The sequence below is a fragment of the Chiloscyllium punctatum genome, chromosome 46, assembly GCF_047496795.1.
Source record: "Chiloscyllium punctatum isolate Juve2018m chromosome 46, sChiPun1.3, whole genome shotgun sequence".
Taxonomy (NCBI): domain Eukaryota; kingdom Metazoa; phylum Chordata; class Chondrichthyes; order Orectolobiformes; family Hemiscylliidae; genus Chiloscyllium; species Chiloscyllium punctatum.
The window spans coordinates 4,254,765-4,280,442 of NC_092784.1; positions in this window are offsets into that span (position 1 = coordinate 4,254,765).

Sequence of the window (25,678 nt, forward strand, 5' to 3'; positions counted from 1 at the left end):
TAGGAAAGCAAGGCTGGATATGTTAGAGAAATATGAAAACAAGTCTGCAGATGTTACAGAGAGTGGAAAGCACAGCTGGCGATGTTGCAGACAGAGGAAGGCAATGCTGGAGATATCACCGAGAGGAGAAAGAAAATCTGGAGATGTTACAGAGATAGGAATGCAAGGGTGAAGATATTTCAGAGAGAGAAGAGGAAGTGTGGAGATGTTGCAGAGATAACAAAGTAAGACTGGACATATTACAGAAAGAGGCAAGCAAGTCTGGAGATATTACAGAGAAAGCAAAGCAAGGCTGGAGATGTTGCAGAGATGGGAAAGCCCGGCTGGAGATGTCAGAGAAAAAAGAATAAAAGGCTGTCGGTGTTACTGATAGAGCAAAGCATGGCTGGGGATGTTGAAGAGATAAGAAAGCAAGGCTGGAGACATAACAGTGAAGGGAAGCAAGACTGGATATATTGCAGAGAGAGGAAAGCAAGGCTGGAGATGTTACAGGGTCTGGAAATTAATGCTGGCGATGTTACAGAGATACGAAAGCAAGGCTGGGATTGTTACAGAGACAAGAAAGAAAAGCTGGAGATGTTACAGAGACAGGAAAGCGATGCTGGAGATGTTGCAGCGAGAGGAACGCAAGGCTGCAGATGTTTTAAGGGGAGGACAGCAAGGTTGGAGTGGGTATATAGAATAGAAGGAAAGGCTGGAGATGTCACAGAGATTGGAAAGCAAGGCAGCAGATGTTAGAGAAATAAGGAAACAAACCTGGAGCATCTTTAGAGAGAGGAAAGCAAGGCTGGAGATATTACAGAGATGATATGCAAGGCTTGAAATTGAAAAGATATAGGCAAGCAAGTTGGAGATGTCAGCGTGATGGAACACAATGCTGGAGATGTTACAGAGATAGGGAGCAATGCTGGAGACGTTAGAGAGTTCGGAAAGCATGGCTGGAGATTTTAGAGAAGTAAGGAATCAAGACTGAAGATGTTAAAGAGAGAGGAAGGCACGGCTGGGGGTGTTGCAGACAGAGGAAAACAAGGCTGGAGATGTAAGAGAAATCGGAAAGCAAGGCTAGAAATGTTATAGTGATAAGAATGTGAGGTTGGCGATGTTACAGAGATGAGAGAGGAAGGCTTGAAATTTTACAGAGATATGAAATCAAGGCTGGAGACGAGATCGTGATAGGAACGCAAGGCGGGAGATGTTATTCAAATAAGTAAACAAGGCTGGAGATGTTGATGAGAAAGGAAAGCAGGGCTGGAGATGTAACAGAGAGGTAAAAGCAAGTCTGGAGATGTTAAAGCGATAGCAAAGCAAGGCTGGAGATGTTACATCAACAAGAAAACAATTCTGGAGATATTACAGAGAGAGCAAAGCACGGCTGGGGTTGTTGCAGAGAGAGGAAAACAAGGCTGGAGATGTTACAGAGATAGGAATGTAAAGCTGGAGATTAAAGTTAAATAAGAAAACAAAGTTGGAAATTTTACACAGAGAGGAAAGCAAGGCTATAAATGCATTAGTGATAAAAAAAAGCAATGCTGGACATATTCCAGAGACAGGAAAGCGAGGCTGGAGGTGCTACAGAGTTAGGAAATCAAAGCTGGAGATGTTAGAGAAATATAAAAACAAGGCTGGCGATGTTACGGAGAGAGGAAACCAAGGCTGGGGATGGTGCATAGAGAGGAAAGCAAGGCTGGAGATGTAACAGAGATCGGAAAGCAAGGCTGGAAATGTTATAGTGAACAAACGCAATGCTGGGAATATTCCAGACATGGGGAAGCAAGGCTGGAGATGTTACAGAGATAGGAATGAAAGGCTGGCGATAGAACAGAGAGAGGACGGGAAGGCTTTTAATGGCGCAGAGAAAATAAAGTAAGGCTGTAGACGTTACAGAGAGAGGAAAGCAAGGCCGGAAATTTTAGAGAAATAAGAAAATAAGTCTGCAGATGCTACAGAGATAAGAAAGCAAGGCTGGAGATGTTACAGACATAAGTAATTAACGCTGGAGATATTACAGAGAGAGAGAAAAGCACGGCTGGGGAGGCTGCAGAGAGAAGAAAGCAAGGCTGGAGATGTCACAGACGGGAAAACAAGGTTGGAGATGTTTCAGATATAGGAATGCAAAGCTGGAATTGTAAGAGAAATAAGAAAACAGAGTTAGAAATTTTACAAAAAGTGGAAAGCATGCCTGGAGGTGTTGCAGAGCGAGGAAAGCACGTCTGAAGATGTAACAGAGAGGGGAAAGCAAGGCTGGAGATATTACAGAGATAGCAATGCAAGGCTGGAGATGTTATAGAGAGAGGACAGGAAATCTGGTGATGATACAGAGATTAGAAAGCAAGACTGGACATGTTATAGAGAGAGGTATTCAAGGTTGCAGGTATAACAGAGAAAGGAAAGGAAGCGTGGAGATTTTGCAGAGGTCGGAACGCTAGGCTGGAGATGTTAGAGACGTAAGAAAGCAAGTCTGAAGATGTTACAGAGAGAGGAAAAGGCGGCTAGAAGTGTTGAAGAGTAAAGAAAGCAAGGCTGGAGATGTAACAGATATGTGAAAGCAAGTCTGGAGATGTTACATAGATAGGAATGCAAGGCTGGAGAGGGTACAGAGAGAGGAAAGCATGTCTGGAGATGTTAGTGAAATAAGAAAACGAGGCTGGAGATCTTACAGAGAAGGGAAAAAAGGCTGGAGATGTCAGAGAAATAAGAAAACAAAGCTGGAGATTTTACAGAGAAAGGAAAGCAAGTCTGGAGACGTTTCAGAGAGAGAGGAATGTAGGGCTAGAGATGTTGTAGAGAAAGGAGAACAAGGCTGGAGAGGACAGGAAGGCTGATGAAGTTACAGAGATATTAAAGTAACGCTGGAGATGTTATAGAGAGAGATAAGCAAGCCTTGAGATGTTACAGAGAAAGGAAAGCAAGGCTGGAGACGTTACAGAGATAGGAATGCACTATTGGTTAATTTGCACAGAGAGGAAACCAATGCTACAGATATAACAGTGAGACGAAGCAAAGCTGGCGTGTTACAGAGATAGGAATGCAAGGCTTGAGATGTTACAGAGACAAGGAAGCGAAGCTGGAGATGTTGCAGCGAGAGGAACACAAGGCTGGAGTGGGTACGTTGAATGGAAAGTAAGGCTGGAGATGTCACAGTGATTGGAAAGCAAGGCTGTAGATGTTACAGAAATAAGAAAACAAAGCTGGAGATTTTATAGAGAGAGGAAAGCAGGGCTGGAGATGTTGCAGAGAGAGGAAAGCAAGGCTGGAGATGTCACCGAGAAGGGAAAGCAAGGCTGGAGATGTTACTGAGATAGCAATGCAAGGCTGCAGATGTTTCAGAGAGAGGACAGGATGTCTGGAGATGTTGCAGAGATAAGAAAGTAAGACTGGACATGTTACAGAAAGAGGCAAGCAAGGCTGGAGATATTACAGAGAAAGGAAATCCAGCTGGAGATGTCAGAGAAATAAGAAAACAAGGCTGTAGGTGTTACTGATAGAGGAAAGCCAGGCTGGGGATGTTGAAGAGAAAGGAAAGCAAGGCTGGAGCCGTAACAGTGAAGGGAAGCACGGCTGGATAAATTTCAGAGAGAGGAAAGCAAGGCTGGAGATGTTACAGTGACTGGAAATTCAAGCTGAAGATATTACAGAGTAACGGAAACAACGCTGGAGACACTACAGAGAGAGAAAAGGAAAGCTGGACATTTTGCAAAGTTAGGAAAGTGAGTCTGGAGATGTTGCAGACATAAGAAAGAAACTCTGGTTATGTTACAAAGAAAGGAAAGCAAGGCTGGCGATTTTACAGAGAGAGGACAGGAATGCTGGTGATGTTGCAGAGATAATAAAGTAAGGATGGAGATGTTACAGAGAGAGGAGAGCAAGGCTGGAGATGTTACCGAGATAGGAAAGCAAGACTGGGGATGTGAGAGAAATAAGAAAATAAGTATGCAGATGTTACAGAAAAATGAAAGAAAAGCTGGACATTTTGCAAATTTAGGAAAGTGAGTCTGCAGATGTTGCAGACATAAGAAAGAAAATGTTACAAAGAAAGGAAAGCAAGGCTGGCGATGTTACAGAGAGAAGACAGGAATGCTGGTGATGTTGCAGAGATAATAAAGTTAGGCTGGAGATGTAACAGAGATAGGAATGCAAGGCTGGAGATGTTACAGAGTCAGAAAGTGAGGCTCGAGATGTTATGGAGAGAGGAAAGCAAGGCTGCAGATGTTAGAGAAATGAGCAAACAACGCTGGAGATGTTACAGAGCGAAGTAAGCACGTCTGGGGATGTTGCAGAGCGAAGACTGCAAGGTTGGAGATGTGTCAGAGACCGGAAAACGAGGCTGCATGTGTTGCAGAGATTGGAAATTAATGCTGGAGATGTTAGAGCAATAAGAAAACCAGGGTGGAGATATTACAGAGATAGGTAATCAAGCCTGGAGATGTTAATGAATTCAGAAAGCAAGGCTGGAGATGTTACTGAGAGATGAATGCACGGCCGAGGGTGTTGCAGCGAGAGTAAAGCAAGACTGCAGATGTCACAGAGAGGTGAAAGCAAGGCTGGATATGTTACAGAGATAAGAAGGATAGGCTGGAGATGTTACAGAGACAGGAAAGCAAGGCATCTCCAGTGTTAGGATCGCAATGGTGGAGATGTTTCATGAGTGAGGAAACCAAGGGGGGATATGTTGCAGAGACAAGAAAGCAAGGTTGGAGATGTTCCAGAGTCAGAAAGTGAGGCTAGAGATGTTACGGAGCGAGGAAAGCAAGGCTTCAGATGTTAGACAAATGAGCAAACAAGACTGTCGATGTTACAGAGATGAGAAAGCGAAGATTGATATGTTACTGAAAATGGAACGCCTTGCTGGGGAAGTAACCGTGAGAGGAACAAAATGCTGAAGATATTAGAGAGGCACGGCTGGGTATGTTGCAGAGACAGGAAAGCTAGGCTGTAGATGTTATAGAGATAGGAAAGCAAGGCTGTAAATGTATTAGCGAAAAAATAAGCAATGGTGGATATATTCCAGAGATAAGGAAGCAAGGCTGGAAATCCGACAGATATAGGAAAGCAAAGCTGAACATGTCGTAGTGAAAGGAACACAATGTTGGAGATGTCACAGAGATAGGGAGCAACGCTGGAGATTTTTCAGACATCGGAAAGCATGGCTGGAGATGTTAGAGAAGTAAGAAAACAAGACGAGAGTTGTTACAGAGTGAGGTAAGCACGGCTGGGGATGTTGCAGAGCGAGGAATGCAAGGCTGAGATGTATTAGAGAGGGGAATGCAAGGCTGGAGGTGTTACACAGACACGAAAACGAGGCTGCAGGTTTTGCAGAGATAGGAAATCAATGCTGGAGATGTTAGAAAAATAGGAAAATAACAGAGATAGGGAGCAACGCTGGAGATTTTTCAGACATCGGAAAGCATGGCTGGAGATGTTAGAGAAGTAAGAAAACAAGACTGGAGTTGTTACAGAGTGAGGTACGTACGGCTGGGGATGTTACAGAGAGAGGAAAACATGGCTAGAGATGTTGCAGAGACTGGAAAGCAAGGCTGGACATATTACAGAGGTGAGAAAGAAAGACTGGACAGGCTCTAGAGGCAGGAAAGCACGGCTGTAGATTTCACAGAGATAGGAAAGCAAGATTGTACATGTTACAGAAATCAGAAAGCAGCGCTGGAGGTGCTTCAGAGAGCAATGCTGGAGATGTTACAGACAGAGGAAAGCAAGGCTGGAGATGTTGCAGAGATATTTAAGTAAGGTTGGAGAGGTTACAGAGAGAGAGCTAAGCAAGCTTGGAGATTTTTCAAAGAAACGAAACCAAGGCTGGAGATGATTCAGCGATAGGAAAACAATGCTGGAGATGTTAGAGAAATAAGAAAACCAAGCAGGAGATGTTAAAAACACAGGAAAGCAAGGCTAGAGATGTTACAGTGATTAGAAAACAAGTCTGGAAATGTTACAGAGAGAGGAAAGCAAGGCTGGAGATGTTACAGAAGTAAGAAAGGAACGCTAGGGATATTACACACAGAGGAAAGCAAGGCTAGAGATGTTACCTAGACTGGAAAGCAAGGTTTGGCATGTGACAAAGGCAGGAAAGAAAGGCTGGACAGGCTCTAGGGACAGGAAGGCACGGCTGTAGATTTCTCAGAGATGGGAAAGCAAGATTGCAGATGCCACAGAGATCGGAAAGCAAGGATGGAGGTGTTACAGAGATAGGGAGCAAGGCTGGAGATGTTAGAGAAATAACAAAACAAGGCCTGAGGTGTTACAGAGAGAGGAAAGCACGGCTGGGGATGCTGCAGAGAGAGAAAACAAGGCTGTAGATGTAACTGAAATAGGAAAACAAGGTTCAAAATGATATAGTGAATGAACGAAATGCTGGAAATATTCCAGACTTAGGGAAGCAAGGCTGTAGATGTTACAGAGATTGGAATGCGAGGTTGGCGATGTTACAGAGATGAGAGAGAAATGCTTGAAATTTTACAGAGATAGGAAAGCAAGGCTGGTGACGTTATAGTGATAGGAAGGCAAAGCTGGAGATGTTACAGAGGTAGAGTAGCAAGGCTGGAGATGTTGTCAAGACAGGAAAGCAAGCAAGGCTGAAGATGTTAGTGAAATGAGAAAACGTGGCTGGAGAGGTTAAAGAGAGAGGGAAACACGGCTGGGGGAGAAGCAGAGCATTGAAAGCACAGCTGGCAATGTTAAATAGATAGGAAATCCAGGCCGGAGATGTTGCAGAGACAGGAAAGCAAGGCATGTCCAGTGACAGGAACGCAAAGCTGGCGCTATTTCAGAGTGAAGAAACAAGGCTGGATATGTCACAGAGATAAGAAAGCAAGTCTGGAGGTGTTACACTGAGAGGAAAGCAAGTCTGTAGATGTTACAGAAATAAGAAAGCAACTCTGGAGATATTACAGAGAGCGGAAAACAAGACTGGAGATGTTACAGAAATAGAAACGCACGGCTGTGGATGTTGCAGAGAGAGGAAAACATGTTGTAAATGTAATAGAGACATGAAAGCAATGATGGACATATTGCAGAGAGAGGAAGGCAAGTCTGCAGACGATACAGAGACAGGAAAGAAACGCTGGAGGTATTGCAGAGAGAGAACAGCACGGGTGGAGATGTTACAGAGACAAGAAAGCAAGGCTGGTGATGTGAGTGAAATAAGAAAACAAGGCTGGAGATGTTACAGAGAGAGAAAAGCACGGTTGGGATATTGCAAAAAGCAGAAAGCAAGGCTGGAGATGGTACAGAGAGGAGAAAACAAGGCTGAAGATGTTACAGAGACAGGAATGCAAGGCTGGAGATGTTGGAGAGAGAGGACAGGAGCACTGGTGATGTTGCAGAGGTAATGAAGAGAACAATAAGTACGGCTTCTGACGTTACATAGAAAGGATAGCAAGGCTTGAGATGTAACAGAGACTGGAACGCAAGGCTGGAGATGTTACACAGACAGACAAGCAAGGCTGGAGATGCTAGAGAAAGAAGAAAACAAGGCTGGAGACTCAACAGAGAGTGGGAAGCAGGGCTGGAGATGTTGCAGTGAGGAAAGCAATGCTGGAGATGTAGCATAGAGGGGAAAGCAAGGATGGAAATGTTACAGAGATAGCACTGCAAGACTGGAGATGTGACACAGAGAGGACAGGTAGTCTGGAGATGTTACAGAGACATGAAGACAAGCCTGGAGATGCTACAGAGATATGAAACATTCTGGAGATGTTACAGAGATAGCAATTCAAGGCTGGAGATGTTACAGAGATAAGGAAGCAAGGCTTGAGATGTTACAGTGATAGGAAAGCAAGGCTGCAGTGGTTGTAGGGACAGGAATGCGTGGCTAGAGATGTTGCAGAGACTAGAAAGCAAGGCTGGACATGTTACAAAGGTAGGAAAGAAAGGCTGGACAGGCTCAAGAAACAGGAAAGCAAAGTTGTAGATTTCGCATAGAGAGGAAAGCAAGGGTCTAGATTTTACAGAAATCAGAAAGCAGCGCTCTAGATGTTTCAGTGACAGTGAGCAATGCTGGAGATGTTACAGACAGAAGAAGGCAAGGCTGGAAATGTTGCAGAGATATTTAAGTAAGGTTGGAGAGGTGACAGAGAGACGTAAACAAGCCCGGAGATGTTTCAAAGAAAAGAAAACAAGGCAGGAGATGTTACAACCAGAGGAAAGCAAGGCTGGAGATGTTACAGTGATTGGAAAACAAGTCTGGAAATGTCACGGAGACAGGAAAGCAAGGCTGGAGATGTTACAGAGGTAGGAAAGCAACGCTAGGGATATTACGTAGAGGGTTAAGCAAGGCTAGAGATGTTACCTTGACTGGAAAGCAAGGTTTGGCATGTTACAGAGGCAGGAAAGAAAGGCTGGACAGGCTCTAGGGATAGGAAAGCACGGCTGTAGATTTCTCAGAAATAGGAAAGCAAGATTGGAGATGCTACAGAGATCGGAAATCAAGGATGGGGATGTTACAGAGACATGTAAGCAAGGTGGGCGATGGCACAGAGATAAGAAAGCAATGATGGAGATGTTACAGAGAGAGGAATGCAAGGCTGTAGATGTTACAAGGATAAGAAAGCAAGGCTTGAGATGTTACAGTGATCGGATAACAAGGCTGCAGTGGTTACGGAGACAGTAATGCATGGCGAGAGATGTTGCAGAGACTGGAAACCAAGGCTGGACATGTTACAGAGGTAGGAAAGAAAGGCTGGACAGGCACTAGAGACAGGGAAACACTGCTGTAGATTTCACAGATAAAGGAAGGAAAGCAAGGTTGTAGATGTTATTGAAAACAGTAAGCAGCGCTGGAAATGCTTCAGAGATCGTGAGCAATGCTGGAGTTTTTACAGACAGAGGAACGCAAGGCTGGAGATATTGCAGATATTTAAGTAAGGTTGAAGAGGTTACAGAGAGAGCTAAGCAAGCTTGGAGATGTTTCAAAGAAAAGAAACCAAGGCTGGGGATGAAACAACGATAGGAAAACAAGGCTGGAGATGTTAGAGAAATATGAAAACAAGAAAGGGGATGTTCCAAACACGGAAAAGCAAGGCTGGAGATGTTACAGTGATTGGAACACAAGTCTGGAACTGTTGCAGAGAGAGGAAAGCAAGGCTGGAGATGTTGCAGAAGTTAGACAGTAACGCTAGAAATATTACACAGAGGGGAAAGCAAGGCTAGAGATGTTACCCAAACTGGAAAGCAAGGTTTAGCATGTTAAAGAGGAAGGAAAGCAAGGCTGGACAGGCTCTATGGACAGGAAGGCACGGCTGTAGATTTCTCAGAGGTCGGAATGCAAGGTTAGAGATGTTACAGAGATAGGTAGCACGGCTGGAGATGTTACAAACAGAGGAAAGGAAGGCTGATCATGTTGTAGACAGGCCAACAAGAGGTGAGGCCTAACGGGATTTGGTTCTGGGTAACGAACCAGGCCAGGTGTTAGAATTGGAGGGAAGTGAGCAGTTTGGGGACAGTGACCACAATTCAGTGACTTTTACTCCAGTGATGGAGAGGGATAAGTGTGCACTGCAGGGCAAGAGTTATAGCTGGGGGCAGAGAAATTATGATGTGGGAAGGCACGACTTAGGATGCGTGGCTTGGAAAAGTCGGCTTCAAGGCAAGGGCGCAATAGATCTGTGGAGCTTGTTCAAGGAGCAATTAGTGAATGTCCTTGATAAGTATGTCCCTGTCAGGCAGTGAGGAAAGTGTCGGTTGAGGGAGCCGTGGTTTAATAAGGAATTGGAATCTCTTGTTAAAGGGAAGAGGGCGGCCTATGTAAAGATGAGGCGTGAAGGTTCAATTGGGGCGACTGAGAGTTATAAGGTAGCCAGGAAGGATCTGAAGAGAGAGCTAAGAGCAGCAAGGAGGGGACATGAAAAGTCTTTAGTTGGTAGGATTAGCGAAAACACAAAGGCTTTCTATAGGTATGTCAGGAATAAAAGAATGACTCCGGTAGGAATAGGCCCAGTCAAGGATAGTAGTGGGAAGTTGCGTGTGGAGGCTGAAGAGATTGGGGAGACAATGAATGCATATTTTTCGTCAGTATTCACTCAGGAACAGGACCTTGTTGCCGATGTGAATACTGAGTCACAATTAATTAGACTGGATGGTTTTGAAGTATGAAGGGGAGAGGTGTTGGAAATTCTGGACAAGGTGAAAATACAGAAGTACCCTGGGCCTGATGCCATTTATCCTAGCATTCTCTGGGAAGCAAACGTGGAGATTGCAGAGCCATTGGCCTTGATTTTTATGTCCTCGTTGTCTACAGGAATAGTGCCAGAAGACTGGAGGATAGCAAATGTGGTTCCCTTCTTCAAGAAGGGGAGTACGGATAACCCTAGTAACTATAGGCCACTGAGCCTCAATTCTGTTGTGGGAAAATCTTAGAGAGAATTGTAAGGGATAGGAATTATGAACGTCTGGATAGGAATAATGTGATCAAGGACAGTCAGCATGGTTTTGTGAAGGGCAGATCGTGCCTCACAAACATTATTGAATTCTTTGAGATGGTGACTAAGGAGGTGGACGAGGTTAAAGCGGTAGATGTGGTGTATATGGATTTTAGTAAGTTGTTAAATCAGGTTCCCCATAGTAAGCTCCTGCAAAAAAGAGGAACTATGGCATTGAGAGTGAGTTGGAGGTTGGGATTAGGAATTGGCTTGCTGGAAGAAGGCAGAGGGTAGTAGTTGATGGTAAAGGTTCATCCTGGAGTGTAGTTACTAGCAGTGTTCCGCAAGGATCTGTTTTGGGACCATTGCTGTTTGTCATTCTTATAAATGTCCTGGAGGAGGGGCTAGAAGGTTGGGTGAGCAAGTTTATGCATGATACGAAAGTCGGTGGAGTTGTTGACAGTGAGGAAGGATGTGTCAGGTTACAGAGGGAGATAGATAAGCTGCAGAGCTGGGCAGAAAGGTGGCAAATGGATTTCAATGTGGGTAAGTGTGAGCTGATTCACTTTGGTATGAGTAACAAAAAGATGGGGTACTGGGCTAATTGTCGGATACTTGGTAGTGTGGATGAGCAGAGGGATCTTGGTGTCCATGTACACAGATCTCTGAAAGTTGCCTCCCAGGTAAATAGGGCTGTGAAGAAGGCACATGGCATACTGACTTTTATTGGTAGAGGAATTGAGTTCCGGAGACCTGAGGTCATGTTTCACTTGAATAAGAATTTGGTGAAGCCGCATCTGGAGTATTGTGTGCAGTTTCGGTCGCCATACTATAGGAAGGATGTGGAGGCACTGGAACGGGTGCAGACGAGGTTTACCAGGATGTTGCCTGGTATGGTAGGAAGATCGTATGAGGAAATTCGGAGGCACTTGGGGCTGTTTTCATTGCAGAAAAGAAGGTTTAGGGGTGACTTGATAGAGATGAACATGATGATTCGGGGTTTAGATAGGTTTGACCATGAGAACCTTTTTCCACGTCTGGAGTCAGCTTTTACGAGGGGGCATAGCTTTAAATTAAGGGGTGGTAGGTATAGGACAGATGTTCGGGGTAGATTCTTTATTCAGCGAGTTGTGAGTTCATGGAATGCCCTGCCAGTAGCAGTGGTGGACTCTCCCTCTTTATGGGCATTTAAATGGGCAATGGATAGGCATATGGAGGACGGTGAGCTAGTGTAGGTTCGGTGGGCTTCGATCGGCGCAACATCGAGGGCCAAAGGGCATGTACTGCGCTGTAATTTACGATGTTCTATGATCCATAAGAAAGTAAGGTTCGAGATGTCACAGAGAGAGAAAAGCAAGCCTGGAGATGTTACAAAGTACGGAAAGGGAGGCTGGAGATGTTACATCGAGAGGAAATCACGGCTGGAGATGATAGAGAAAGAAGAAAACAAGGCTGGAGATATTACAGGGTGAGGAAAGCACGTCTGGAGATGTTGCAGAGGCAGGTAAGCATGGTTGGAGATGTAACAGAGAGGGGAAAGAAAGACTGGAAATCTTAAAAAGATAGGAATGCAAGGTTGGAATTGTTACAGAGACAGGAAAGCGAGGCTGGAGATGTTACAGCGAGAGGAAAGTAAAGCCGGAGTGGCTACAGAGAATGGAAAGCACGGAAATTTTAAAGAGATTGGACAGCAAGGTAGGAAATGGCCGTGAGAGGAACACAGTGCTGGATATGTCACAGAGATAGGAAAGAGGTTGGAGATGTTAAAGAAATAAGAAAACAAGGCTGGAGATTTTATAGAGAGCGGAATGCACGGATGGGGATATTGCAGAGAGAGGAAGGCAAGGCTGGAGATGTAACAGAGAGGCGAATACAAGGCTGGAGATGTAATAGACATAGGAAAGCCAGGCTGAAAATGATGTAGTGATAGGAACGCAATGCTGGATATGTCACATAGATAGGAAATCAAGTGTGCAGATGTTAGAGAAATAAGAAAACTAGGCTGGAGACCGTACAGTGAGAAGAAAGCAGGCCTGGGGATCTTCCTGAGACGAAAGCAAGGCTAGAGTTGTTATTGTGACAGGAATGCAATGCTGGAAACGTTACAGTCACAGGGAAGACAGGCTGTATATGTTAAAGAGATAGGAAAGCAAGTATGGACAGTCTCAAGAGATCGGAAACCAAGGCTGGAGTTGTTAGTGAAATAAGGAAACAAGTCCAGACCTGTTACAAGGAGAGGAAAACAAGACTGGAGATGATACAGAGAGTACAGGAAGACTGGTAATGTTGCAGAGATAACAACGTCAGACTGGCAATGTCACAGAGAGAGGTAAGCAATGGAGGATATGTTACAGAGATCGGAAAATAAAGCTGAAGATGTTACAGAGATAGGAAAGCAAGGCTGGACTGTTATTGTGACAGGAACACAATGCTGGATATATTCCAGAGATAGGGAAGAAAGACGGAAAATGTTGCATAGATGGGAAACCAAGGCTGTAGATGTCACAGAGATGAGAAGGCAAGGCTTGTAATTTTACAGAGATGGCAACGCAAGGCTGGAGATGTTACAGAGATAGGGAAGCAAGGTTGGAGATGTTACACCGAGAGGAATCCAAGGCTGGAGATGATACAGGGAAAGGAAAGCAAGACTGCAGTGGATACAGAGAATGGAAAGCAAGACTGGAGATGTTACAGAGACACGAAAGCAAGGCTGGGGATGTTACAGAGATAGCAAAGCAATTCTGGAGATGAGACAGAGATAAGGAAGCAAGGCTGGAGATGTCACAGAGATAGGAAAGCCGGTTTGGAGATGTTATGGAGATTGGAAAGCAAGGTTGTATAAGTTACAGAGATAGGAAAGCAACGCTGGAGATGTTCGAGAAAGAAGAAAGCAAGGCTGGACATGTCACAAAGAGATGAAAGCACGACTGGGGATGTTGCAGAAACAGGAACCCAAGACTGGAGATGTAACAGAGATAGGAAAGCAACACTGGAGATGTTAGAGAAATAAGAAGATGACGCTGGACATGTTACAGAGATAGGAATGCAAGGCTGGAGCTGTTACAGAGAGAGGAAGGCAAGGCTGGAAATTTCACAGAGAAAGGGAAGCACTGGTATAGTGGTCGGAATGCAATAGGAATAGTGATAGGCTGGAGATTTTACAGAGATATGAAAGCAACGCTGAATATGTCACAGAGATAGGAAAGCCAGTTTGGAGATGTTATCGAGATCGGAAAGCAAGGCTGTCGAAGTTTCAGAGATCGGAAAACAACGCTGGAGATGTTAGAGAAATAAGAAAACAATACTGGATATGTTAAAGAGAGAGGAAAGCAGGACTGGGGATGTTGCAGATACAGGACGGCAAGGCTGGAGACATAACAGAGTGGTCAAGGTAAGGTTGGAGATGTTATAGAGATAGGAATGCAAGGCTGGAGATGTTCCCGAGACAGGAGAGCGACGCTGCAAATGTCAAGAGATAGGAAATCAAGTTTGGAGATGTTATAGACATTGCAAAGCAAGGCTGGAGATGTTACAGAGACAGGGAAGTAACGCTGGAGATGTTTAGAAATAAGAAAACAAGGCTGGAGATGTTCCAGAGAGAGGAAACCATGACTGCGAATGTTGCAGATCCAGGAATGTAAGGCTGGAGATGTTATAGAGAGAGGAAATCAAGGCTGGAGATATTACAGAGACAGAAAAGTGAGGCTGGAGATGTAGCAAAGATGAGAAAGCAAGGATGGAAATTTTACACAAATAGGAAAGAAAGGCTGGAAATAGTTTCGACAGAGGAACGCAATGCTGACGATGTTACAGAAATTGGGAAGCAAGGCTGGCCATGTTTCAGAGATAGGAAAGCAAGGCGAGACTGACTCGAGAGATAGGAATACAAGTCTGGAGGGATCACAGTGAACCGAAAGCAATGTTGGAAATGTTAGCGAAATAAGAAAACAAGGCTGGAGATGTGACAAACAAAGGAAACCAAGGATGGAGAGATTACAGACAGAGGAAAGCAATGCTGGAAATGTAAAAGTGAAGGGAATGCAATGCTGGAGATGCTACAGAGATAGGAATGCAAGGCTGGAGTTGTTACAGAGATATAAAAGCAAGACTGGAGTGTTTACAGAAAGTGAAATGGAAGGCTGTAAATGTTGCAGAAACGAGAAAGCAAAGCTGGACGTGTTACAGAGAAAGGAAAGCAAGGCTGTACAGGCACGAGAGATAGGAAAGCGCAGCTGGAGATGTTACAGAGGTAGGAATGCTTGGCCGGTAGAGTTACAGAGACAGGAAAGCGGTCTGGATATGTTAAAGAATCTGGATTAGTGGTGCTGGAAGAGCACAGCAGTTCAGGCAGCATTAGAGGGGCAGTAAAATCGACGTTTTGGGCAAAAGCCCTTCATCAGGAATACAGTCAGAGAGCCTGAAGGGTGGAGAAATAAGTGAGAGGAGGGTGGGGTTGGGGTGAAAGTAGCATAGAGTACAATAGGTCGAGGGGGCAGTGTGGAGTGGAGAGGTGGAAAAGATGTTAGACAGGTTGACAAATCATGGGGACAGTGCTGAGCTGGAAGTTTGGACCTGGGAGCTGCAGTGGGAGAGGGACTCCCTGAGATTCTTGAAGAGAGTGGAGGAAAACGTCTTCAAGGCAGACATCCTTGCAAGAGGATTCGCAGTAGGATTATCTGATGTTGCAGAGAGTGAAAAGCAAGGCTGGACGTGTTACAGAGAAAAGAAATCAAGGCTGGACAGTCTGTACAGGGAGGAAAGCACGTCTGGAGATGTTGCAGAGATAGGAATGCAAAGCCGGAGATTTTAAAGGCACAGGAAAGCAGGGCTGGAAATATTACACAAACAGCAAAGCAACGCTGGAGATTATAAAAGAGACAGCAAGGCAAGTCTGCAGATAGTACCAGGATACGAAAGCAAGGCTGGAGATGCAACAGAGATTGGGATGCATGACTGGAGATATTACAGAGATATGAAAGCAATGCAGGAGATGTAACAGAGATATGAAAGCAAGGCTAGGGATGTCACAAAGACATTAAAGCAAGGCTGGAGTGGTCACAGAGAGTGGAATGAAAGGCTGGACATGTTGCAGAGATTGGAAATCTAGGCTGGACGTGTTACAGAGAAAGGAAAGCAAGGTTGGATGGGTCTAGAGATAGGAAAGCACGGCTGGAGATGTTGCAGAGATAGGAATAGAAGGCTGGAGATCTTACTGAAACAGAAAAGCGAGGCTGAAAATATCACAGAAACTGCAAAGCAAGGCTGGAAATGTTAAAAGAGACAGAAATGCAATCCTGCAGATATTACTAGGATAGGAAAACAAGGCTGGAGATGTTACAGAGAGAGGAAAGCATGACTGAGATGTAACAGAGATAAGAAAGCAAGGTTGAACATTTTTCAGAGAAAGGAAAGCAAGGTTGGAAATGTTAAACTGAAAGGAACACAATGCGAGAGATGTTGAAAAGATAGGGAAGCAATGATGGCCATGTCACAGAGATAGGAAAGTATTGCTGAACAGGCTCTAGAAATAGGAAAGCAAGGCTGGAGATGTCACAGAGATAGCATTGCAACGCTGGAGTGGTAACAGAGAGTGGAATGAAAGGCTGGAGATGTTGCAGAGAGTGGAAAGCAAGGCTGGTCGTGTTACAGCGAAATGAAAGCAAGGCTGGACTGTCTATACAGATAGGAAAGCATGTTACAGAGATAGGATTGCGCGGCTGGGGATGTTAAATAAATAGGAGAGCAACGCTGGAGATGTTAGAGAAATACGTAAACAAGGCTAGAGATGTTACAGAGATAGGGGAGCAACCCTGGAGATGTTAGAGAAACATGAAAACAAGGCTGGACATGTTGCAGAGATAGGAATGCACGACTGGGGATGCTTAGCGACAGGTTAGCAAGGCTGGAGATGTTACCGAGATAGGATTGCAAGGCTGGTGATGTTACACAGAAAGGAACACAAGACTGGAGATGATACAGAGGTATGAAAACAAAGCTGGAAATGTTGCAGAGACAGGAAAGCAAGGCTGGACATGTTTTAGAAAAAAAGAAAGCAAGGCTCGATAGGCTACAGAGATAGAAAAGCGAGGCTGGAGATGTTACAGAGAGAGGACAGTCAGGTTGGAGATGATACAGAAACAGGAATGTAAGGTTGGAGACATTTAAAGAAATAGAATTGCAAGACTGCTGATATTACAGGGATAGGAAAGTCAGGTGGGAGATGTTACAGATATAGGAAAGGACGGCGAGAGATTCTGCAGAGTTAAGAAAGCAAAGCTGGAAATTTACAGAGATAGGGAAGTAAGGCAGAAGACTTGACAGAGATAGGGATGCAAGGCTGGAGATGTTACAGAGATATTAATGCAAGGCTGGAGCTGTTACACAGGGACGAAAGCAAGGCTGGAATGGTAACAGACAAAGGAAAGCACGACTGGACAGCCTATACAGATAGGACAACACGTCTGGAAACGTTTCAGAGATAGGAGTGCAAGCCTGGAGATTTTGAAGAGACTGGAAAGCGGGGCTGGAAACATTAGATAAACAGCAAAGCAAAGCAAAGCTGGAGATGTGAAAGGAGACAGCAAAGCAAGTCTGCAGATATTACTCAGATAGGAAAGCAAGGCTGGAGATGTTACAGAGATAGAAACGCAAGGCTGGAAATTTTACAGAGAAAGGACTGCAAGGCTGGAAATGTAAATGTGACAGAAATGCAATGTTGGAGATGTTACAGAGGTAGGAATGCAAGGCTGGAGTTGTAACAGACAGGAAAGCTAGGCTGGAGATGTTACAGAAACAGTAAAGCAACAGTAAAACATGTCACAGAGATAGGAAAGTATTGCTGAACAGGCTCTAGAAATAGGAAAGCAAGGCTGGAGATGTCACAGAGATAGCATTGCAACGCTGGAGTGGTAACAGAGAGTGGAATGAAAGGCTGGAGATGTTGCAGAGAGTGGAAAGCAAGGCTGGTCGTGTTACAGCGAAATGAAAGCAAGGCTGGACTGTCTATACAGATAGGAAAGCATGTTACAGAGATAGGATTGCGCGGCTGGGGATGTTAAATAAATAGGAGAGCAACGCTGGAGATGTTAGAGAAATACGTAAACAAGGCTAGAGATGTTACAGAGATAGGGGAGCAACCCTGGAGATGTTAGAGAAACATGAAAACAAGGCTGGACATGTTGCAGAGATAGGAATGCACGACTGGGGATGCTTAGCGACAGGTTAGCAAGGCTGGAGATGTTACCGAGATAGGATTGCAAGGCTGGTGATGTTACACAGAAAGGAACACAAGACTGGAGATGATACAGAGGTATGAAAACAAAGCTGGAAATGTTGCAGAGACAGGAAAGCAAGGCTGGACATGTTTTAGAAAAAAAGAAAGCAAGGCTCGATAGGCTACAGAGATAGAAAAGCGAGGCTGGAGATGTTACAGAGAGAGGACAGTCAGGTTGGAGATGATACAGAAACAGGAATGTAAGGTTGGAGACATTTAAAGAAATAGAATTGCAAGACTGCTGATATTACAGGGATAGGAAAGTCAGGTGGGAGATGTTACAGATATAGGAAAGGACGGCGAGAGATTCTGCAGAGTTAAGAAAGCAAAGCTGGAAATTTACAGAGATAGGGAAGTAAGGCAGAAGACTTGACAGAGATAGGGATGCAAGGCTGGAGATGTTACAGAGATATTAATGCAAGGCTGGAGCTGTTACACAGGGACGAAAGCAAGGCTGGAATGGTAACAGACAAAGGAAAGCACGACTGGACAGCCTATACAGATAGGACAACACGTCTGGAAACGTTTCAGAGATAGGAGTGCAAGCCTGGAGATTTTGAAGAGACTGGAAAGCGGGGCTGGAAACATTACATAAACAGCAAAGCAAAGCAAAGCTGGAGATGTGAAAGGAGACAGCAAAGCAAGTCTGCAGATATTACTCAGATAGGAAAGCAAGGCTGGAGATGTTACAGAGATAGAAACGCAAGGCTGGAAATTTTACAGAGAAAGGACTGCAAGGCTGGAAATGTAAATGTGACAGAAATGCAATGTTGGAGATGTTACAGAGGTAGGAATGCAAGGCTGGAGTTGTAACAGACAGGAAAGCTAGGCTGGAGATGTTACAGAAACAGTAAAGCAACGCTGGAGATGTTAAGTAGACAGAAATGCAAGGCTGCAGATATTACAGGGATAGGAAAGCAAGGTGAGAGATGTTACAGAGATAGCAAAGCAAGGCTAGAGATGCTTCAGAGATAAGAAAGCAAGGCTCGAAATTTTACAAAGATAGGAATGCAAGGCTGGAAATGTTGTCGTGAAAAGAATGCAACGCTGGAGATGTGACAGACATAGGAATGCAAGTCTGGAGTGTTACAGAGATATTAATGCAACAGTAGAGATGTGCCAGAGATATGAAAGCAAGGCTTGAGTGGTTACAGAGAGTGGAATGAAAGGCTGGAGATGTCGCAGAGACTGGAAAAGAAGTCTGGAGATGATTCAGAAAAAGGAAAGCAAGGCTAGGTAGGCTCTGGAGATAGGAAAACGTTACAGAGATAGGAATACAAGGCTGGAGATGTTACAGAAACCGGAAAGCAAGGCTGGAGATGTTAAAAGATTGCGTAATGCAAGGCTGCAGATATTACAGGTATATGAAAGCCAGCCGGGAGATTTTACAGAGAGAGGAAAGCAAGGCTGGACGTGTTACAGACAAAGGAAAGCAAGGCTGGAAAGTCTCTAGCGATAGTAAAGCATGTCTGGGGATATTGCAGAGGTAGGAATGCAAAGCTGAAGATTTTAAAGAGACAGGAAAGCGGGGCTGAAATATTACAAAAACAGAAAAGCAAACCTGGAGATGTGAAAAGAAATGGAAATGCAAGTGTTCAGATATTACCAGGATAGGAAATCAAGGCAGGAGACCTTACAGAGAGAGGAACGCAAGGTTGAAAATTTTACAGAGAAAGGACTGAAAGTCTGGAAATGCCCTAGTGATAGGAATGCAACACTGGAGATGCTACAGAGAAAAGAAGGCACGGCTGGAAAGGTGATGGAGATCTGAATGCACGGCTGTAGGTGTCACAGACATATGAAAGCAAGTTTGGCGATGTTATGGAGATCGGAAATCGAGTATGGAGATGTCAAAGTGACAGGAAAGCAAAGCTGGAGATGTTGGGGAAATGAGAATACAAGGGGAGAGATGATACAGAGCGAGGAAAGCACGACTGAGGATGTTGCAGAGATAGGAATGCAAGGCTGGTGATGTTACAGATATTAGACAGCGAGGCTGGAGATGTTACAGAGATAGGGAAGCAAGGCTGACCATGTTGCAGAGAAAGGAAGGCAATACTGGACAGGCTGGAGAAATAGGAATGGATGGCTGCAGATATCACAGAGATAGGAATGCAAGGCTGTACATGTTAGAGAAATAAGAAAACAAGGCTGGAGATGTTACAAACAGAGGAAATCGATGCTGGAGTTGTCACAGAGATAGGAAAGCAAACCGGACGAGGTGACATCCTCTTTGCTTGGGAGGCTCCTGGGAAGCGCTTCTGCGATCATCCTCTGGCACTTGCAGTGGTTTGAATTTGCCGCTTCAGGTTGTCAGTTCCAGCTGTTCGTTGCAGTGGTCGGTATATTGGGTCCAGATCGATGCACTTATTGATTGAATCTATGGATGAGTGCCATGCCTCTAGGAATTCCCCGGTTGTTCTCTGCTTGGCTTGTCCTATAATAGTAGTGTTGTCCCAGTCGAATCCATGCTGCTTGTCATCTGCGTGTGTGGCTACTAAGGATAGCTGGTCGTGTCGTTTCGTGGCTAGTTGGTGTTCATGGATGCGGATCGTGAGCTGTCTTCCTGTTTGTCCTATGTCATGTGTTGTACAGTCCTTGCATGGAATTTTGTACACTACATTGGTTTTGCTAATGCTGAGATACAATGATAGGAATACAATGCTGGAGATGTTACAGAGTTCGGAACGCATGTCTGCAGATGTTAGAGAAGCAAGAAAACAAGGCTGGATATGTAACAGGGACAGGAAAGTGATGTTGGAGGTGTTGCAGAGACAGGAAATCAAGGCTGGAGATGTGAGAGAAATAATAAAACAAGGCCATAGATGTTACAGAGAGAGGAAAGCACGGCTGGGGATGCTGCAGAGACAGAAAACAAGGCTGTAGATGTAACAGAAATAAGAAAGCAAGGTTCAAATAGATATAGTGAAGGAACGCAATGCTGGAAGTATTCCAGACTGACGGAAACACGGCTGTAGATGTTACAGAGATTACAATGCGAGGTTGGCGATGTTACAGAGATGAGAGACAAATGTTTAAATTTTACAGAGATAGGAAAGCAAGACTGGTGACGTTATAGCGATAGGAAGGCAAAGCTGAAGATGTTACAGAGGTAGAGTCGCAAGACTGGGGATGTTATAAAGACAGGAAAGCAAGGCTGATAATGTTAGTCAAATAAGAAAACAAGGCTGGAGATGTTACAGAGAGAGGAAAACACGGCTGGGGGTGTATCAGAGAGTTGAAAGCACGGCTGGAGATGTTAAATAGATAGGAAATCCCGACTAGAGATGTTGCAGAGACAGGAAGGCAAGGCATGTCCAGTGACAGGAACGCAAAGCTGGCGCTATTTCAGAGTGAAGAAAGCAAGGCTGGGGGTGATACAGTGTGAGGAAAGCAAGTCTGGAGATGTTACAGAAATAAGAAAGCAACGCTTGAGATATTACAGAGAGAGAAAAAAAAGGTTGGAGATGTTACAGAGATAGGATAGAACGGCTGGGAATGTTGCAGAGAGAGAATAAAAAGGCTGTAGATGTAACAGAGACATGAAAGCAATGCTGGACATATTGCAGAGAGACGAAGGTAAGTCTGCAGACGGTACCGAGACAGGCAAGAAAGGCTGGAGATGTTACAGAAATAAGAAAACAACGCTGGAGTAATTGCAGAGAGAGAAAAGCACGGTTGGGGATATTGAAAAGAGAAGAAAGCAAGGCTGGAGGTGGTATAGACAGGGGAAAACAAGGCTGAAGATGTAGCAGAGACAGGAATACAAGGCTGAAGATGTTGCAGAGAGAGGACAGAAACACTGGTGATGTTGCAGAGATAAGGAAGAGCGCAATAAATGCGGCTTGTGACGTTACAGAGAAAGGGCAGCAAGGCTGGAGATGTTACAGAGATGGGAGAGCAAGGCTGGAGATTTTACACTGACAGCAAAACAAGGCTGGATATGCTAGAGAATGAAGAAAACAAGGCTGGAGATTCAACAGAGAGTAGTAAGCTGGGCTGGAGATGTTACAGAGTGGAAAGCAATGCTGGAGATGTAACGGAGAGTGGAAAGCAAGGCTGGAAATGTTAAAGATATAGCAATGCAAGACTGGAGATGTTACACAGACAGAACAGGAAGGCTGGTGATGTTACAGAGATAGGAATGCAAGGCTGGAGATGTAACAGAGAGGTGAAAGCCAGGATGGAAATGTTACAGAGATAACAATGCAAGATTGGAGATGTTACACAGAGAGGACAGATCGGCTAGAAATGTTACACAGATGGGAAAGCAATGCGGGAGATGTTACAGAAATATGAAGGCAAGCTTGGAGATGGTACAGAGATATGAAAGCATTCTGGAGATGTTACAGAGAAAGCAATGCAAGGCTGGAGATGTTACAGAGAGAAGAAAGCAAGGGTTGAGATATTACAGTGATAGGAAAGCAAGGCTGCAGTGGTTGTAGAGGCAGGAATGCATGGCTAGAGATGTTGATGAGACGAGAAAGCAAGGCTGGACATGTTACAAAGGTACGAAAGAAACGATAGACAGGCTCTAGGGACAGGAAGGCACGGCTGTAGATTTCTCAGAGATAGGAAAGCAAGATTGGTAATGCTACAGAGATCGGAAAGCAAGGCTGGGGATGTTACAGAGACATGAAAGCAAGGTGGCCGATGACACAGAGATAAGAAAGCAATAATGGCGATGTTACAGAGAGAGGAATGCAAGGCTGTAGATGTTACAGAGATAAGAAAGCAAGGCTTGAGATGTTAAAGTGATCGGATAACAAGGCTGCAGTGGTTACAGAGACAGTAATGCATGGCTAGAGATTTTGCAGAGACTGGAAACCAATGCTGCACATGTTACAGAGGTAGGAAAGAAAGGCTGGAAAGGGCCTAGAGACATGAAAGCACTGCTGTAGATTTCGCGGAGATAGGAAAGCAAGGTTGTAGATGTTACAGAAATCAGAAAGCAGCGTTGGAGATGTTTCAGAGACAGTGAGCAATGCTGGAGATGTTACAGACAGAGGAAAGCAAGGCTGGCGATGTTGCAGATATTTACGTAAGGTTGAAGAGGTTACAGAGAGAATTAAGCAAGCTTGGAGATGTTTCAACGAAACGAAACCAAGGCTGGAGTTGAAACAACGATAGGAAAGCAAGGCTGGAGATGTTACACTGATTGGAAAACAAGTCTGGAAATGTTACAGAAAGAGGAAAGCAAGGCTGGAGATGTTATAGAAGTAAGAAAGCTACGGGTATTACACAGAGAGGAAAGAAAGGCTAGAGACGTTACCTAGACTGGAAAGCAAGGCTTGGCATGTACAGTGGCAGGAAAGCAAGGCTGGACAGGCTCTATGGACAGGAAGGCACGGTTGTAGATTTCTTAGAGATGGGAATGCAAGGCTGGAGGTGTACAGAGATAGGGAGCAAGGCTGGAGATGTTACAAACAGAGGAAAGGAAGGCGGATCATGTTGTAGACAGGCCAACAAGAGGTGAGTCCTCACTGGATTTGGTTCTGGGTAACGAACCAGTCCAGTTGTTAGAATTGGAGGTAGGTGAGCACTTTCGGGACAGTGACCACAATTCGGTGACTTTTACTCTAGTGATGGAGAGGAATAACTATGCACTGCAAGGCTAGAGATATAGCTGGGGGCAGAAAATTATGATGCGGTGAGGCACGACTTAGGATGCGTGGCTTGGAAAAGTAGGCTTCAAGGCAAGGGAGCAATTGATATGTGGAGCTTGTTCACGAAGCAATTATTGAATGTCCTTGATAAGTATGTACCTGTCAGTCACGGAGGCAAGTGTCGTGTGAGGCAGCCGTGGTTTAATAAGGAATTGGAATCTCTTGTTAAAGGGAAGAGGGCGGCCTATGCAAAGTTGAGGCGTGAATGTTCCATTGGGGCGATTGAGAGTTATAAGGTAGCCAGGAAGGACATGAAGAGAGAGCTAAGAACAGCAAGGAGGGGACATGAAAAGTCATTCGTTGCTAGGATGAGGGAAAACCCAAAGGATTTCTATAGGAATGTCAGGAATAAAAGAATGACTCGGGTAGGAATCGGTCCAGTCAAGGATAGCAGTGGGAAGTTGCGTGTGGAGGCTGAAGAGATGCGGGAGACAATGAATGCATACTTTTCGTCAGTATTCACTCAGGAACAGGACACTGTTGCCGATGAGAAAACTGAGTCACAATTAATTAGAATGGACTGCTTTAGGGTATGTAGGGGAGAGGTATTAAAAATTCTGGACAGAGTCAAAATAGATAAGTCCCCTGGACCTGATGGCATTTATCCTAGGATCATCTGTGAAGCAAGGGAGCAGATTGCAGAGCCACTGGCATAAATTTTTATGTCCACATTGTCGACAGGAATAGTGCCAGAAGACTGGAGGATAGGAAGTGTGGTTCCCTTGTTCAAGAAGGAGAGTGGGGATAACCCTCGTAACGAAAGGCCGCTGAGCCTCACTTCTGTTGTGGGCAAACTCTCAGAGAGAATTGTAAGGGATAGGATTTGTGAACATCTGGATAGGAATAATGTGATCAAGGACAGTCAGCATGGTTTTGTGAAGGACAGATCGTGCCTCACAAACCTTTTTGAACTCTTTGAGAAGGTGACTAAGGAGGTGGACGAGGTTAAAGAACGTAGATGTGGTGTATATGGATTTTAGTAAGTTATTTGATCAGGTTACCCATAGTCAGCTACTGCAAAAAATACGGAGCTATGGCATTGAGAGTGAGTTGGAGGTTGGGATTAGGAATTGGCTTGCTGGAAGAAGGCAGAGGGTAGTAGTTGATGGTAAAGGTTCATCTTGGAGTGCAGTTACGAGCAGTGTTCCGCAAGGATCTGTTTTGGGACCATTGCTGTTTGTCATTCTTATAAATGACCTGGAGGAGGGGCTAGAAGGTTGGGTGAGCAAGTTTATGGATGATACGAAAGTCGGTGGAGTTGCTGACAGTGAGGAAGGATGTGTCAGGTTACAGAGGGATATAGATAAGCTGCAGAGCTGGGCAGAAAGGTGGCAAATGGAGTTCAATGTGGGTAAATGTGAGCTGATTCACTTTGGTATGAGTAACAAAAAGATTGGGTACTGGGCTAATTGTCGGATACTTGGTAGTGTGGATGAGCAGAGGGATCTTGGTGTCCATGTACACAGATCTCTGAAAGTTGCCTCCCAGGTAAATAGGTTTGTGAAGAAGGCACATGGCATACTGACTTTTATTGTTAGAGGAATTGTGTTCTGGAGCCCTGAGGTCATGTTTCAGTTAAATAAGTATTTGGTGAAGCCGCATCTGGAGTATTGTGTGCAGTTTTGGTCGCCATACTCTAGGAAGGATGTGGAGGCACTGGAACGGGTGCAGACGTGGTTTACCAGGATGTTGCCTGGTATGGTTGAAAGATCGTCTGAGGAAACGCTGAGGCACTTGGCGCTTTTTCATTGGAGAAAAGAAGGTTTAGGGGTGACGTGATAGAGGTGGACAAGATGATTAGGGCTTTAGATAGGGTTGACCATGAGAACCTTTTTCCACGTGTGTAGTCAGCTATTACGAGGGGGCATAGCTTTAAATTAAGGGGTGGTAGGTATAGGACAGATGTTCGGGGTAGATTCTTTATTCAGCGAGTCGTGAGTTCATGGAATGCCCTGCCAGGAGCAGTGGTGGACTCTCCCTCTTTATGGGCATTTAAATGGGCAATGGATAGGCATAGGGAGGATAGTGGGCTAGTGTACGTAAGGTGGGCTTGGATCGGAGCAACATCGCGGGCCAAAGGGCCTGTCCTGCGCTGTATTTTTCTATATTCTATGATCTATAAGAAAGTAAGGTTGGAGATGTCACAGAGAGAGGAAAGCCAGCCTGGAGATGTTACAAAGTAAGGAAAGGCAGGCTGGAGATGTTACACGGATAGGAAAGCAAGGCTCGAGATGACAGAGAAATAAGAAAACAAGGTTGGAGATATTACAGAGAGAGGAAAGCACGGACGGGGATGTTGCAGAGGCAGGTAAGCAAGGTTGGAGATGTAACAGAGAGGGGAAAGCAAGACTGGAAATCTTAAAGAGATAGGA